Genomic DNA, 16,725 nt, shown 5'->3' with positions numbered 1-16,725 from the left:
GATTAAGATCATAAGAGTCAAATCGTACGATTAAGATCATAAGAGTCAGATCATACGATTAAGATCATAAGAGTCAGATCATACGATTAAGATCATAAGAGTCAGATCATACGATTAAGATCATAAGAGTCAGATCATACGATTAAAATCATCACGAGTCAGATCATACGATTAAGATCATAAGAGTCAGATCATACAATTAAGATCATAAGAGTCAGATCATACGAGTCCGATTGTACAGATTGAAACACATTTAACGGATTTCACAGATCAAGTGGAACATTAATTTTACAGTCCCGCTTTCCAAATCACACGATTTTCTCGGAATATGAAAAACAAAAATAAATGTAAATTACTACCTCTTGACCTTTGATAATCAATTTGTCAAATTCCAATTGATTTTCCTGAAATTTTACAATGCGTTTTTATTTCCAATCAAGAGAAAAAATTGTATTTTCTCCTGCTCCAATCTTTAAGATATTTCGGTTTCATTCCGACTTCAGTCTGAGTTGAACAAATAATCCAACAAATGAACGAATCCATTTAAGCTATCGTATTTCTTTTTTATTCCAAGCTTTCGCTAGAATGAGTGCTAGAGTGATAAGGAACATTTTCAGTGCCACTAAAACCTGGTAAGTCCATAACGAAATTAATCAGCTTCATATTGTCCTGTTCGATTCTAATTTTCCGATTAACAGTTAAGCTCTGCTTTTCCCAAAACATTGTGGCAGATTTAAATCATATGATCTCATGGCATTTTCAGTGCCACTAAAACCTGGTAAGTTCGTGAGGAAATTAATCAGCTTCATATTGTCTTATTCGTTTCTAATTTATCGATAAACAATTAAGCATTGCTTTTCCCAAAACATTGGGGGAGATTTAAATCATATGATCTCTTGGATGTTGATTGTTTTCTAAGAATATCATAAACTGCGGCACACAGCCAGAATCTGCTTGATCTCTTTCTTTCTACAGCCTTTTCTTTATTTCTTCAAGTGTTACCAGATTAGCGATCTTCTTCCCGAAGTCAATAGCAGCCAAGACGGTCAAAGCAATCTTTGCGATTAGCGCGGCTCCTTCTGTGGCAAAGGCTGCAATGAGCATGGCGATTACCTTCGCTGCAGTCTCCAACCAGTCGTACCATTTCATTTCTGAGCACAAACTCTTGATGATGGTCCACAACAACCCAGCAGTAGAGGTGTGCTTAAGAAGGAAGAAAATGGCTTTGGCCTTCTTTATTGCACTCCCTCCCGCCGCTTTCCAAGAACTGATAAACTTCTGTATCGCTTGCTAGAATGCTGGAGACCTCATAATTGCTTCCGCGGTGTCTTCTACGGTGGCTTTCATGGTACTGCTGCTTACTGATACCCCAATCCCCACTGTCTGCAAGGCAAGCAACACAGCCTCCACGACAATACTGGCGTACTGAAGAATTGAGGCCCAGTCGATGTTAGTACCCGTTACCAGCTCTCTGGATGGCAGGAACTCCTCCTTTTCTCTCGTCAACTGTACCGGGTGTCTGCCATTGTCCATCTAGCTTATTTCCATCCAGAATGTCGGAATGGTGAGCGCCTCTTCAATCAGCTTGATTCGGTCATCTGGTAGATGCTTGGCAAGGCGCTTATAGATATCTTTTTCCGGTTGAGAGGCAAACTCATGAGCGAGCTTTACTTCCTCTTCTGCGGCTTTCGTTGCTGCTGCAGTGATAGCATCTTCCAATTCCCCGTCTGCACTGAGCTTGGAATACTCTTCAAGAGCGTTGTTTTTAATAAGCGCTAACGCCCCTTGCACAGATTCCGAGACTTTCTCAATGTCTGTCGCCATTTTCGATCAAGGAAACTTAGGTAGCTGTGAATGAAAAGCCGCAGTAAAGACCAATTTCAAAATGTCATTGCAGCAATGGTCTTTCCAACTAAAAAAGATCCTACACCAATGAACGCAAACACTGCCGCATAATCAAATTTAATTTAGCCATGTTATCCAGATTTGGACCTGGAGAAATCTATATATGACGATCACTACAGAAGGAAGCTGTTTGCTAACGAGATATCTAGATATTACTTTATTTCATTTCAATGGCACTTTTTTTATCTACATCATTGCGAGACAATTAATAGAATGGAGAGATGAACATTTCAACTATGACCTTTAACTATGCAACTGCGGTACAGTTAGAAAATGTAAAGAAAATTTTCCTTAGTCTCCTCAAGTATTTCACTAATCTTTGACAAAGTTCTTCATTGATACTTAAGCGACTCTCAACGAGCGAAGTCAAGTTATTCTTAACTAGTTCCGCATATGTGCTTGCACAATAATCATAAAACTCTTTACTAGCCCTTAATCGAAGAGCAGTTTTACTCATGATTAGGATCATTTGTTATTGACCTGAAAGGAATCTAAATTGATTATCATAATGTTCAACTACCTACCAAACTCAACAGTACCAAGCTCAGAGTTCAGCTGCAAATCGGAAGATATGCGATGTGCCTTTGATATTCTAAAAATTCAATTTATACACACACCCAATTGTGCTAAATTTCGTTGCCCTTTGAACTGATGAGCTTCTTGTGTTACTCGGAATTTAACATAAATAGCTCTACACAATAGAATCACTCAACATCACTAAGCCTTAACTTCTCGGGACTCCCTGATTGCTTTATTAGGAAGCCAGCCGATTATTTCCTTTCTTTACATTTTCCATTAAAAAAAAACCATAGTGAAATCACTGCCTCTACAATTGACGTCAAAACTCTTTGGGGCAGTTATTGAAAAACATATTCTATATCCAAATATCATACACAGAGCCTTTCTATCCCCTCTAGCAATGTTGGTAAAACTAAACAGTCACCTCGTCTTGGTAAATTTTACAAAGCGCACAAAATTCAACATTGTTAAAAGCGAGAGGGGGGGGGGGATTTTAGTAATATCGCGCTAAGTGTCGTAAGAGTTTTGATCTCCATTGTAGATTTTTTATACTTGGCATACTCGGTTTTCAGGACAGGTTTCAACAAGTCACCTGATCTTTTTTTGGAGAATCTAAAGAAATTCATATAACTTCGGCCTACTTATAAGGGGGAGCTCAAAGTACCGCAACAGAAAATACCTATATCTAGAAACATCAAAGACATCCATGAAATCGATAAGGTACAAAGGAGAGCTTCAATTCGGGAATCGCCTTAGGCAAAAGACGAGAAGAGATGGCGTATGAGGACGTATAAAACACTAAAATGGAACTCTTTAGAACGAAGAAGGAAATTCTATCCCTGGCTGGGTGCTAGAAGATCGTATTCAATCTGAATGGTCTAGATTTCAGAGATTATTTTGAACTGTGCAGAAGCACTGAGACGAAATCCAACCATCAATGTAAGATACAAACCAAAATCGCAAATTTAAACTGTTTTAGATATTTCTTCTTTGTTAAGGTAATCAAATTCTGGAACGACCTTCTAAAGTAACGTAATCAATTGCCGTGATAGTGCAAATACCAACAAGTTTAAACTAAGATTGAAGAAACACATGAATGAATATTTATATTTATTGAATGGACATTTTATAAATTTTAATGATATCTCTGTGATTTTTATATATATATTTTTATAAACTTCCTTCTATATATATATTTTTTATTGTTCTATTTCTATAGTTTCTTTTCTATTCAGGAGATCCTTTATAGAGCGTTAATCTCTGGGTTTCCTTTTTCTCAATAACAGTGCTTAGTATAACAGTGCTTGTTATTTTTGAAATAAAGTATTGTATAGGACGTCGCATTACTGCACAAAAAGTTGACGAAACACCGACGTGACACCGCACTGCGTCTCTGCCATGCATCCGTGATTTACAATCCTAACAGAACAGCTGACAAAACCATTCTAAATAATTGTAAGCATTGAAGAGAAAGTCGATTTTCTATTGATCGTCTTGGTCCAACTGGACTCGATACTGAGTAAATTCAGTTTTAGCGCCCCTTCTTCTGGATTACAGTAACGAGTTTGACGGGTTTGGTCTCTCTTTTACAGCGCTTGCTGAGTAATTTTTCGACAAATCTCTTGATTTTTTTTCCTTTACTTTTGATACTTGATAGCGTCACACTTTCCTGAAAAAGGGGTTTGCTGACTTTCTTGGAATTTGGCATAAACAGCCTCTTATCATTTAACATAAATAGCTCCACACAATAGAATCATTCTACATCATCAAGCCTTAATTTCTCGGGGCTCTCTGAATGCCTTATTAGGAAGCAACCTGATTGTTTCCTTTGTTTACATTTACCATTTAAAAAACCACTAACAATAGTGAAACCGCTGACTCTCAAAATAGAGGTCAAAACTCCTTGGGACAGTTATTAAAAAACATATTCTATATCCAATTACCATGCGCACAGCCTTCCTATCCCCTCTAGCAATGTCGGTAAAACTAAACAGACACCACGACTTGGTAAATTTTTACAAAGAGCACAAAATTCTACATTGTTGAGAGTGAGAGGGGGGCTTTAGTAATATCGCGTTAAGTTACCTAAGAATTTTGATCTCCATTGTAGATTTTTTATACTTGGCATACTCGGTTTTCAGGACAGGTTTCAACAAATCACCTGATCTTTTTTGGAGAATCTAAAGAAATTTATATAAAGACTTACTTTTTGATAACGGTCAAGTATTTTTTTCTTAACCCAATTTTGTATCCGTCCACAAGAGAAGGGAAAGAACGAGATGGGTTGTTGTCGAATGGCAAAACTTTTTCTTGTAGTTCAGTTTTAAACGCAATATTCACACAGCCCTCACCACAATGAGATCGCCAGCTTTTGACACTTAAAACTCCATTTTACGTCAGTCGACAGATCTTAATCCTTTGATTTTCTCAGAATTCAACAGATAATTAACTTGCGACACTGGAATCCACTCACATATCTGCATAATTATCAATTTAAGCTAAATCGCGAGTTGTTGGCCGTATCGAATTGGTTAAATGCTCACAAGCTTACTTTGAACTTTGAAAAAACTAAATGTATACTTTTAGGTAGTAATTGGAAATTGGAAAGCAAAATAGCTCTGTCTCTATCGATCTCCGACCACAATGTAAATAATGTCAACAGCTTCAAATACCTTGGAGGTTTTATATCATCTGATTTTACACGGACAAATCATGTTGAGTATATTGCTAGCAAAATTAATCAAAGGCTTGGTCTCCTAAAACAGATTAATTAAGCATTTATTACCTTTTAGTGCACGCCTTCTATTTTATAATAGTCTTGTCTTATTTGATTATTTAGGACTTCTTTGGGGAGACAAACATAATGTAACTTTAATGACCAGTTTGGAAGTCTTGCAGAATAAGGCTGCTAAAATAATTTTAGACAGACCTCTTTATTCATTTGCAACGCATGCGCTTGCCACTCTTAAGTGGGTTCCATTAGAAGTAAAGCGTTGTCAGAGAAGATGTATTTATGTGTATAAGTGTTTAAATGGACTTGTTGGGCATGATATGAACTTCATACGACAGCATGAACAACATGATCATAATACCAGAACTAAGCTAAATCTCAGACTTCCAAGTGTCAAGAGGAATTGGGGTCAACAACGGACAGCATTTCATGCCTTCAAGGATTTTAACTCTCTTAGCCAAGCGATCAGGCAATCCGTTAATCTTGATATTTTTAACCATAATCTTTTAAATTTGTGACTTAAATGAACTTTATACCATGTTATTTTTAAATCTGTGATCCAAATGAATTTAAGTTAATGTTGTTTCCTTTTCATATATATATGTATATATTTTTTTTACATATTTTTAATTTTACTGTTCAAATTGTTTTTTGTATTTTGTTTTTTTTTTCTTTTTGGAGATCCTTTTTGAAAACCATTTTTTATATGAAAGAGTCATCTCAATAAAGATTATTATTATTACAACTGTTTCAAACTATTGCCATCAATATTCTGAACTTTCACGTTTTGCAGAAAGCCGTGTCGATCACGGAAGAGCCAAAAATCAATCCTGATTTGTCCATTGTTGAGTTACACAAGCATGTAAAACTCGTGTTTTTACTTACCTGAAATGCCCTGGAACTCTCACCACGAAGTGTAGCTCAGACGGCCGCTCCACGGGTCGGACAGATTAACAATGTTTCCACGCTTGATGACGTGATGACGTCAGACGCCAAACCTCATACTCTGAACGGTTCTTGTGTTAGCGATTTGTTCTCTTACCTTTTACATCTATCGAGAAGCCCATTGGAGATTTTTTGCTTGTACGGCCTACATTGTGCACTACCTCAGACAGATCTACGTGTGTGCTTGCGGGTGTGCGCGGGCTTTTTTTTTCTGTTGTTGTTGTTATCGCAATATATAGTGTTTCTCGTGTGTATTTCGTTTACGTGTCCATTACCTGTGAGTGTTTGTACGTTTTACAGGCTGTATTCTGTACTTGTAGCAGATGGTTATATCGTTGCGTTATGTAACGCAATTTTTGTCGAGTAATTTGTCACGTCAGCAGCGTACAGTTATTGGCTGATGAATGACACTGAATTGGCCAATCGGAGTGCGCGCCTTACTCTGATTTTGTTATAGTCATGTTTAGTGTCGCCGGAGTGTTAATTTTTTAATAAATGGTGAGCACGATTACGTTAAACAGTTGTCGTTTTGTTATTGCATAGCTCCATTTCATGTTACTTCAGATTAACTTCGCCTAATTGTCTCTGAATGAAGCATTTTCTGGTCGAATGGGAGAGAGAAAGAGAGTTTTCAGGACCACCAAGACTGGAATATTTCGTGATCAGTATTTGGGGTCCTAAAGTAGAGAATAAAGATGAGACAAATAAGTAAGTAAATAAAGTCAGACAAATAGACAAAAAAAATATCTGAGTCCCTGAATGGTAATCGAACCTCAGACCTTCGGATTAAGATCTCTGATGCAAAGGAATGCTTACGGTGAAAATCGTCTTGGGTTTGGCTCTCTTTCAAATTGTCAAGTGGTCCCTGCAGTGACACATCATTTGGCGAACAGTTACGAATTCGATCGTCTTTTCATAGTTTAAACTACACTGTTCTCATTGGCATCTGTCGTTTTATCCTTACGTTCCCGATAAATGACAGTATGAACCTATTCTCGACTACGGCACCTCCAGGAGATGTTGGTGACTTTGCTTCAAGGGGAACTGGGATGCCGAGAACATTAATTTAAAGGGTAAACATTTATAACGACCATTCATGGTCATAACCATTTCGCTTCCGATCATATTTCATTTCATCGTTACATTTGTTCCTACAATAACATGAATTTGCATGTAAATTGAGTAATTCCTCTCGAGTAAATGTGCGAGAAGATAATCATTTTGTTTCATTCTTAAGACCCTACCGTTAAATAAGAGAGTACTTGGCAAGAATCATTCTTCGTGCGGGACGTTGTTTCGACAAGGAACCTCTCCAAGCTTTTCCATTTATCTAAGACACACTTTTATTGCTGATCCCTACTTCATTTAAGAGTACATTGCTATCTAAATATGGTCAATCAAGCCATATACGTAACATCTCCCTTTCTTTGAAAGGAACAAAAAAAACAACTGTAACAGACTTAGCTAATAAACAAAGAAAATCAGACTGACTTTTCGTAACTCAAAACAAAACCCTAAACTAAACGGAACTTAGGCCCTGAACGGAACTTGTTGTATTATACTGAAATGCGCGTTTAAGTCTTTGAGTCTTTGAATCATTATGCCTCTACTAATGTTTCATATCAAAGTCTTTAAATCTGTACGGCAAACGAATGCTCCGAGTTCTTGTCTTCTGTGTGGCTGGTAATGTACTGCTGGTGCTGGATAATTGTTCTGCAGGACTCGGGGGTGTTGAGTTCACCGGCTTAGGACTCAAAGGTGTTGCAAACCTTGTCAGTGCTGTTGGTACTTCCTTGTGATTGCCACTAGGTTCTGTTGTACCATCCTTGTTGTGTTGCTTTTCTTGAGCTGTAGGTACTTCTGCAGGTCTCAGGAACTGCCTATTTCTTCTGAGGGTCTGATCGCCTGATTTGACCAAGTAAGACCTATCCGAGAGTTTCTCTACGCATGTAGCTTGCTTCCATGTTTGATTCTTCTGTAAAGGTGCGATTCGGACTTCTTGTCCAATCTCCAATTCTGGCAACTGTTTTGCGCTACGGTCATGGTAAAGCTTAGCTTTTCGCCTTTTCCACTCTAACTGCTCTGTAGAGTCTGGAATTACTTCAGGACGAAGAAGACTTGCTGCTGTAGGTAACCGAGTTCGTGTCCTTCTAGACATAAGCCTTTGAGCAGGGCTGTTGCCTAGACCTTCTGTGGGGGTGTTCCTGTAGTCTAATAAAGCTAACCAAGGGTCTTTTCCATCACGTCCAGCTTTCTTGAATAGCTGTTTGACCGCCTTGACTGAGGATTCTGCTTTCCCGTTAGCCTTTGCATAATGTGGTGATGACGTGACATGGTTAAATTCCCAGCTGAGTGAGAACTCGTGAAATTCGTGACTGCTAAACTGTGATCCGTTGTCTGAAACGACAGTGTCCGGGATTCCATGTCTACTGAATTGCTGTTTAAGGACTTGTATGACTGCCTGTGAGGTCGTGTCCTCAAGTTCGTCAACTTCAACAAAGTCTGAGAAGTAATCAACGATTGTGACGTAATTCTTTCCGCTTAATGAAAACAGATCTGTACCAACTTTGCTCCATGGCCTGTCAGGAATTTTATCAGATTGCATTGGCTGCTTAACATTTTTTGCTTGAAAATCGGCGCAAACTGGGCATCTCTCGACGACGGCTTTGATTTCTGAATTCATGCCAGGCCAGAACACGATGTCTTTAGCCTTCCTCAGGCATGCTGCAATTCCTTGATGACTTGAGTGTATTCTTGAAAGCATCTCCGGTCTCATAGCTTTAGGAACTATCACTCTCTGACTCTTAAACAGAATTCCATTGTGTAGCGAAATCTCTTCTCTAAAATTCCAGTAATCGCGAATTTGTACTGGGCATTGTTCTCTTCTCTCTGGCCATCCAGTCAAAACCGTGGTTTTCAGGGTTTCGAGAACAAGATCTTGCGCTGTACATTTCTGGAGATGAGTTAGCCTTTCTGGAGCTACTTTGATGGAGTCCAAGGGGGTAAGTGTTTCAAGTTCTATGGCAAAAACTTGAAAGTTGTCTGACTTGGACGTACTATCGGCAAGTGAGGCTCTTGACAAATGATCAGCGACGTACATCTGTGTGCCTGGCTTGTATTTAACTTCTAGATTGAAGCGTTGCAACCGTAACATCATCCTCTGCAACCGACATGGAGCTGAGTGTATGGACTTCTGAAAAATACTCTGCAAGGGCTTGTGATCTGATTCCACTTTTACTTTCTCGCGACCAGCAAGGTACTGACTGAATCTTTCACATGAGAAGACAATTGCCAGGCACTCTTTTTCAATTTGTGCATATTGCCTCTCGGTCCGTGACAGAGATCTTGAAGCAAATGCGACTGGTTGGCCACCTTGTAGCAATGCTGCTCCTAACCCATAGTCACTAGCATCACATTGTATGGTGACTTCTTCTGCCAAATCGTAGTACTTGAGTACAGGGTGTTTGACCACGAGTTTTCTTACTTCTTTGAATGCTTCCTCGTGTTGTTCTGACCAAATAAACTTAGCTTCCTTCGCAGTTCAATCTCTCAGTGGTTGTGCAACTTCTGATAGCCTAGGTAGGAACTTCGATAAGTAATTGACAAATCCTAGGAGACTTAACAGTTCTTTCTTTGATTGAGGCTTCGGCATCTCCTCCACGGCTTTTATTTTGTCTGGGTCTGGCTTCAACCCATTCTTGGTGATCAAGTGTCCCATGAATTTAACTTCGGACTTCCTGAGGTTCATCTTGCTGCTGTTTAGACGAAGATTTGCTTTACGAGCACGGTCTAACAGACCAAGTAAGTTTTCATCATGATTCCGGTTGGCTTCTTCGTCGTTCTCTCCATAGCCCATCACTAATATGTCATCTCTGATTACCTCTACTCCCGGTAAACCATCAAGTTTCTCGTGTAGCTTGGACTCAAATTCTTCAGGAGCTAGGTTGATGCCAAAGGGGAGTCTCAAATACTTGTAACGCCCAAAAGGAGTCCAGAATGTGGTCTTGAGGCTACTGCTTGTATCCAATCCAACCTGATAGAAACCATCTTTAGCGTCCATGGTGCTAAATACTTTTGCTTTGCCGAGTTTCGGTAGCAATTCATCCAAGGTGGGCATTTGAAATTTGGGACGGATGACTGCCTTGTTAAGATCTTTAGGATCCAGGCAAATTCTGATCTTGTTTGGTGTGGTTACTACAACCATGCTGCTGATCCACTCAGTGGGTGCGGTGACTTTCTCCACGATTCCTTTCTTCTCCAGGTCATCAAGTTTGGACTTAACTCTTTCACGTAAGGCAACTGGTACTCGACGTGGCGAGTGTTGCACTGGCTTCATATTGGGGTCCGTGACGATCTTGGTATCTCCAATATGGCCCAACCCTTCAAACACATCTCTGTAATCTCTCAAAATCCGATCTCTGGTCAGGAGACTGTTCTTAACAACATGTATAGATTCCTCTAGATCCACTTCAAACTTGAGAAGCTCCAGTTGTTCACAGGTCTCAGCTGATAATAGAGGTTTGTTAGTACTGTTAACAACTTGGAATCTTAGGTCTCTGCGGTTGCCTTTTCTCTCTGCTGTGAGTGTAATCTCGCCCATGGGAGACATCAAACTACCATCGAATAGCTTCAGCTGTGAGTTAGACTTACGTAGAGGAGGATCACCATTCTGGAGTAGTTGAACCAGGCTTCTGTGACTGATCACATTACAAGTTGCTCCAGTGTCCAATTGACATATAAGCTGCTCTTTGTACTTTTGATCTACTATAAAAGTAATGTTAGATGTCAGCTGTTTACCATAACCACTAACTGCTGTTATCTCTTCTAGCTGTAACAACAATTCTTCTGACTCATAACCTTCTGCTTCCTCGGCAACATGAACTCTCTCTTTGTTCGACTGACACATGTGAGCGAAATGATTCATTTTCTTACAAATTCGACATTGCTGCCCGTGTGCAGGACACTCAGTCGGTTTAGCATGCTTCTTTTGCTGACCACAATATTTGCATTTCCAAAATTTTCTTGTAGATTTCTTTTGTGTTGAAGGCTTCTTTTGGTATGGAGGTTTCTTGCCTTGTGCTGGTTTATGCTTGGCACGAACGAAATTCAGTTCGTCATTATCTTTCTTGTCGACATTTTGTATTGCTTTTAACTGATTCTTCGTTACTTCGTTTGATCTGCGCATGTCGAGAGCTTTATCCAAGGAAAGATCTCTCTCTCTGAGTAGTCTAGCTTTCGTAGTCTTATCTTGAATGCCAATGACTAACCTATCTCGGATCATCTCTTCCGTAAGAGCTCCAAACTGACAAGATGATGCCAATTTCCTCAATCGATTGATAAAGCAATCAACAGTTTCGTCGGGTATTTGACAACAAGAATTAAACACATACCTTTCGTAGACCACGTTTCTCTTGGGGAGAAAATACTCTTCTAATGCTTTGAGTGCTGAAGAGATAGTAACTTCACCAGTGCCAAAATTAAGATTCCGAAAAATCTGGAGACACTCTTTTCCTATAACCGAACGGAACGTTGCTAACCGTATTGGTTGGCTCTTTTGGTCTAATCCTGTCGCTATTTCGTAATCTTGCCATTGTTGCTTGAAAAATTCCCAGTTATTCGGGATATCTCCACGACAAACCATAGCTGCTGGGACAGGGAAGTTTGTAGGAAAAGTGCTTATCTGTGGCGGTAGGGGAGCTTGTGGAGCTGGCGGTGGTGTAGCTTGCTCGCTAGACGACATCGTTTCGCTTTCCACGCACGTGGTCGATGAAGGAATTCGCCGTAAGTGACGTTCACTGCAGTGATTTTGCTTCGCGCCGCTCCCAGAGTTTCTTGAACCGACTAGACGCCGAACAAGGAAAAACTTCAGCAATGCAGCTAGCTAGAAGTTTTTAAAAAATAACCACTTCTGACACCATGTTTCGACAAGGAACCTCTCCAAGCTTTTCCATTTATCTAAGACACACTTTTATTGCTGATCCCTACTTCATGTAAGAGTACATTGCTATCTAAATATGGTCAATCAAGCCATATACGTAACAGACGTGACCACGAATCAATTGCAAGCATCCTTTTGTTCATATCTAAGACTTGTCATGAAAATATGCTGCGATTTACTTACCAAGAAGAGGTCAATTATCCAGTCAACTTAGTCATCAAAGGATATCATAAATAGCTGAATGTTTTGTCCAAAACAGAGAAATTGAAATATAAATTGCCACCTCTTGACCTTTGATAATCAATTTGCGAAATTTCTCAAATTACCACTGATTTTCCTGGAATTTAAGAATGGCTGCCTGTAAGGATCGAGAATCGTCCGTCAGCGACCATTTTGGCGAATTGCTCATATTTTGCTCAACGATACCCTTTGGTAAACTGTTTTCAAAAATCAAGTTTAAAAGTTCCGACGAGTGTTAATTTTTCAGAAATTTGTGAAAATTTGAAAACGCGGTTTAAGTGCGGTTTCTCCGCCTGGCAAATTGTCCAAAATTCACTGCAAAACCCAAGCTCCGTTGAAGGCTTAAAATGAATTCAGTTAACACCAAACTTCACACGTTTTAAGAAAAAGTCTTCCCATTCATTTGTGTTATGTTAATTTTTTCGTACACAGCTATATTGTGATTTTTTTTGTCCCTTAAGTAACACCCTCAAAAAGTGCTGTACATGGGGCGAAAAATAGGTAAAATTTAACGCGATAAAAGTATACCTGGTACATAATTTTTTAAATTTTTAACTAGATATTCGTAATAAAATATCATTATCCAATACCTGAGTAAAATTTGAGGCTTTGAATCGGAACGCTTCCTTTTGAAAATACCACAAATGTTTGTGTCCTGAGCGAGCAAAGACATATGTTGTGTAAACAAACGCTAATCAAATTATTCCCTGCCAGGTAGAAAAAGGTTTTGAAATCAACTTTAAGTTTGGAAATTTTTAGCTATTATGCCACAAGATATTAGGTGAAAGGGAAATCATGCATTCAGAGTTGCGTGAGAGCAGAAAGAAAATAAAATCAGTGTCGAAAATGTACATACGGTTGTTACATCGATCACCATTATGCAAATTACGACCTCAGCTGTAGGAAAACTATGATATCTCTTGCTCATTTTGTTGAACGACTCTTTTAACCATTTTGGTGAATTGCTCATATTTCGCCCAAAGAAACCTTTCAGTAAACCCTTTTCAAAAATCATGTTTTTACGTTCCAGCGATTCTTAACTTCTCATAAATTTACGAATATCTGAAAACGCGGTTTCAGGTTACCTGAGTTCAGGCTCCGCATGTCGCACAGTCAAAAATTAACTGCGAAAACCAAGCTCCGCTCAAGGCTTAAAATAAAATCAGTCAAACTTCACACGTTGTAAGGAAAGCTATTCTTATTCAATTCTGGTGAGTATATTTTTTTCGGGCACATCGATTTTGGGATCACTTAAGCCCTTGAAAGAACATCCTTACAGACTACGCAAAATGGCGTTGAAAACAGGTGATATTTCGCGCGAAAAAAATGTAGCTGCTACCTGACACTTTGGATTTTTAACAATATATTCGTCAAACAATGCTATTTCCATTCACTGTGCAATTTTTGATGCTCTGAATCGCATTGCTTCCTTTCGAAAATGTCAGAAGTGTTCGTGACCTGAGCGAGCAAAATTATGCAAAGTGTGTAAACAAATAACTAGGTAATTTAACCATATTGAGTTGTTAAATATCCAAATTAAATTTGGTCTCCGTTGTAGTGACTAATAGCTTGTAAAATGTAGAGAGACAGGTCAAAAATTTTGCAAGATGTTTGATAAGGTTCTCCAAAACATTTTTGGACTGAAAAATCTGCAAGTGAAGTACACATTACATTACCACCTTCTCACATTCAAGTAATGCAAAAGATACATTCGAAAGAAGCTACTTAAGACTTGATTCCACACTGATAATCTAAATACTTTTTATCTTTTACAATGAGAACTCATTTTCTGTAAGTATAAATACAAAGAAAGGCGCCTTATGACCTTCAAAGTAATTTAATACAAGAGAACAGGTGTTATTCTCCTGGTAATTATTAATGTCACGCAACGTAACGTAATTGGAAACGTTTTGGGGGTGCTTGAACATACGCGCGTTTAAAAAACCGCAACTGAAAGGACGACGTCGTTAAATTAGAGAAAGAAATCCCGCATTAAAACATGAGCGGATAGAAATGTAGGTTGGATACTCCCGCATCCGTCAGTTTGCATATTTCGGCTACCAGATGAGTAAACTTCATTACTTACGTGAAGACCAGAAAAGAAAAGTGAGGGTCCATACTGGCATGATTAAAAGAAAAACAAAACAAAACAAAACGCAACAACTTCTGATCCGGCCTACGTGCATTTTTAAAAAATAAGATAACCACTAACTGACGATTAGGAACGATACGCCGTTCATTCGTTTCTTCCTCACTTTCCTATTCTGCTAAACAAAAGAGAAAGTCAGCATCATGATGACTTTTGGTAAGTACATTTGCTGACAATCTCTTTCAGTAGAGCCAATTACGGGGCCTTTTTACGAATGGGCTTTGATGGTATATTGAGGTCAAGATCTTCACACATGTGCTGCAACATGGGTAGCCTCAAGATTTTCAAAGAGTCCTTTAGCGCCATTTCACAAAGATCGTACTGATCGTAGATCAGGGGATGGTCAAGTTGTATTGACGTGACAGTCTCCTTTGCCTCGCTAAAATTACTCTCCTCCTGAGCTGCTCGGATATCACTGTCATCAGCATCTCATTGGCGTACTAACGCACTCTGTCCTGAGAAGAAAGAGGTGATCTGGGTAGTTGTGAGGAATTCCGATGACTGGAAATTTCTTGTCGTGCACCATCGGTGCCCCGGGCACGCCGCATATCTCGAGCAACTACCTCAGCGTCAAGCTTGTGGCCTGTCGTCTGCCCTATTCGAAATTTAGACAGAAGGTACGACTTTTGTTTTTCGTTGAATCTGTAAGCCTTCTTTATTACTCTGAGAGCCCAGCCTTCTTTCAGAGAAACACGAGAATCTTCCTTTCCCACAGTATACTGGGTATACCGACGCACTATCCTTTGCCCTTTGTAGTAAATCTGAGATTGAAGTGTAAAAGTGTTATCGTGTGGTTATCAGACCTTGAGTGAAGTTTTTGTTTTTTTCAGTCTTTGGTATATTTATGACAGCCCATTTAGGGTCTCATGTGGTGCGTGTTTGCTGGGATCGGACGTCGGTTATGATAAATAGAAATAATTCGCATTGGTACACTGAAATGCTTGTACAGAATGCTGTTCTCCCCCTACATTCTCAGGAATTATTGATCAATATATACATATTATCTCTATATATATATGAAAAACAACCATTGAATTGTTTAAGGGTCATTCAAAAAACTGAGCAAGAGATATCATAGTTTTCCTACAGCTGAGGTCGTAATTTGCATAATGGTGATCGATGTAACAACCGTATGTACATTTTCGACACTGATTTTATTTTCTTTCTGCTCTCACGCAACTCTGATTGTATGATTTCCCTTTTACCTAATATCTTGTGGCATAACAGCTAAAAATTTCCAAACTTAAAGTTGATTTCAAAACCTTTTTCTACCTGGCAGGGAATAATTTGATTAGCGTTTGTTTACACAACATATGTCTTTGCTCGCTCAGGACACAAACATTTGTGGTATTTTCAAAAGGAAGCGTTCCGATTCAAAGCCTCAAATTTTACTCAGGTATTGAATAATGACATTTTATTACGAATATCTAGTTAAAAATTTAAAAAATTATGTACCAGGTATACTTTTATCGCGTTAAATTTTACCTATTTTTCGCCCCATGTACAGCACTTTTTGAGGGTGTTGCTTAAGAGACAAAAAAAAAATCACAATATAGCTGTGTACGAAAAAATTAACATAACACAAATGAAGGGGAAGACTTTTTATTAAAACGTGTGAAGTTTGGTGTTAACTGAATTCATTTTAAGCCTTCAACGGAGCTTGGGTTTTGCAGTGAATTTTGGACAATTTGCCAGGCGGAAAACTGCACTTAAACCGCGTTTTCAAATTTTCGCAAATTTCTGAAAAATTAACACTCGTCGGAACTTTTAAACTTGATTTTTGAAAACAGTTTACCAAAGGGTATCGTTGAGCAAAATATGAGCAATTCACCAAAATGGTCGCTGACGGACGATTCTCGATCCTTACAGGCAGCCATTCTTAACAATGTATTTTTATCTTCAGTCAAGGGAAATAGTTGTATTTGCTCCTGCTCCAATCTATATTATTATTTCGGTTTCATTTCGACTGATTCTACCTGGATCACCACTGGATCAGTAAAACATTTGTACAGACTAAAAAATCCTGTATCTGAGCCACTGAGTTTTGCGATTTCAAAATGGATGCAATGAAGCGGTAATTAAACTTCGTGTAGTGAAATTTTGGTCTGAAATCATACTTGGGATTTCAAATCAAACTTGTGCTGCGCACTTGTTTGATTTTGAAGTAACGCGTAGGATTTCAGACAAAATTGCACTCCACTCAATTCGATTGCCATTAAAAATCATGCAAGTATTGAAAAGAGTAATTCGCTATACTCGTTTGATAAATTGGCTCGCATACCTCGCCCCTTATAATGT

General features: G+C 38.8%; 1 protein-coding gene and 1 pseudogene across 1 annotated transcript in view; both read right to left on the bottom strand.

Annotated features, from left to right (window-relative positions):
- Positions 1 to 16,725, bottom strand: part of LOC111318910 (uncharacterized) — a 47,319-nt gene that overhangs the window by 4,979 nt on the left and 25,615 nt on the right. The gene's annotated exons all lie outside the window — the stretch shown is intronic.
- On the bottom strand, positions 543 to 1,839 carry LOC148740268 (uncharacterized; annotated as a pseudogene).

Source organism: Stylophora pistillata, chromosome 2 (genome assembly GCF_964205215.1).
Source record: "Stylophora pistillata chromosome 2, jaStyPist1.2, whole genome shotgun sequence".
Taxonomy (NCBI): Eukaryota; Metazoa; Cnidaria; class Anthozoa; order Scleractinia; family Pocilloporidae; genus Stylophora; species Stylophora pistillata.
This window is presented reverse-complemented; position numbering and strand designations above follow the sequence as displayed.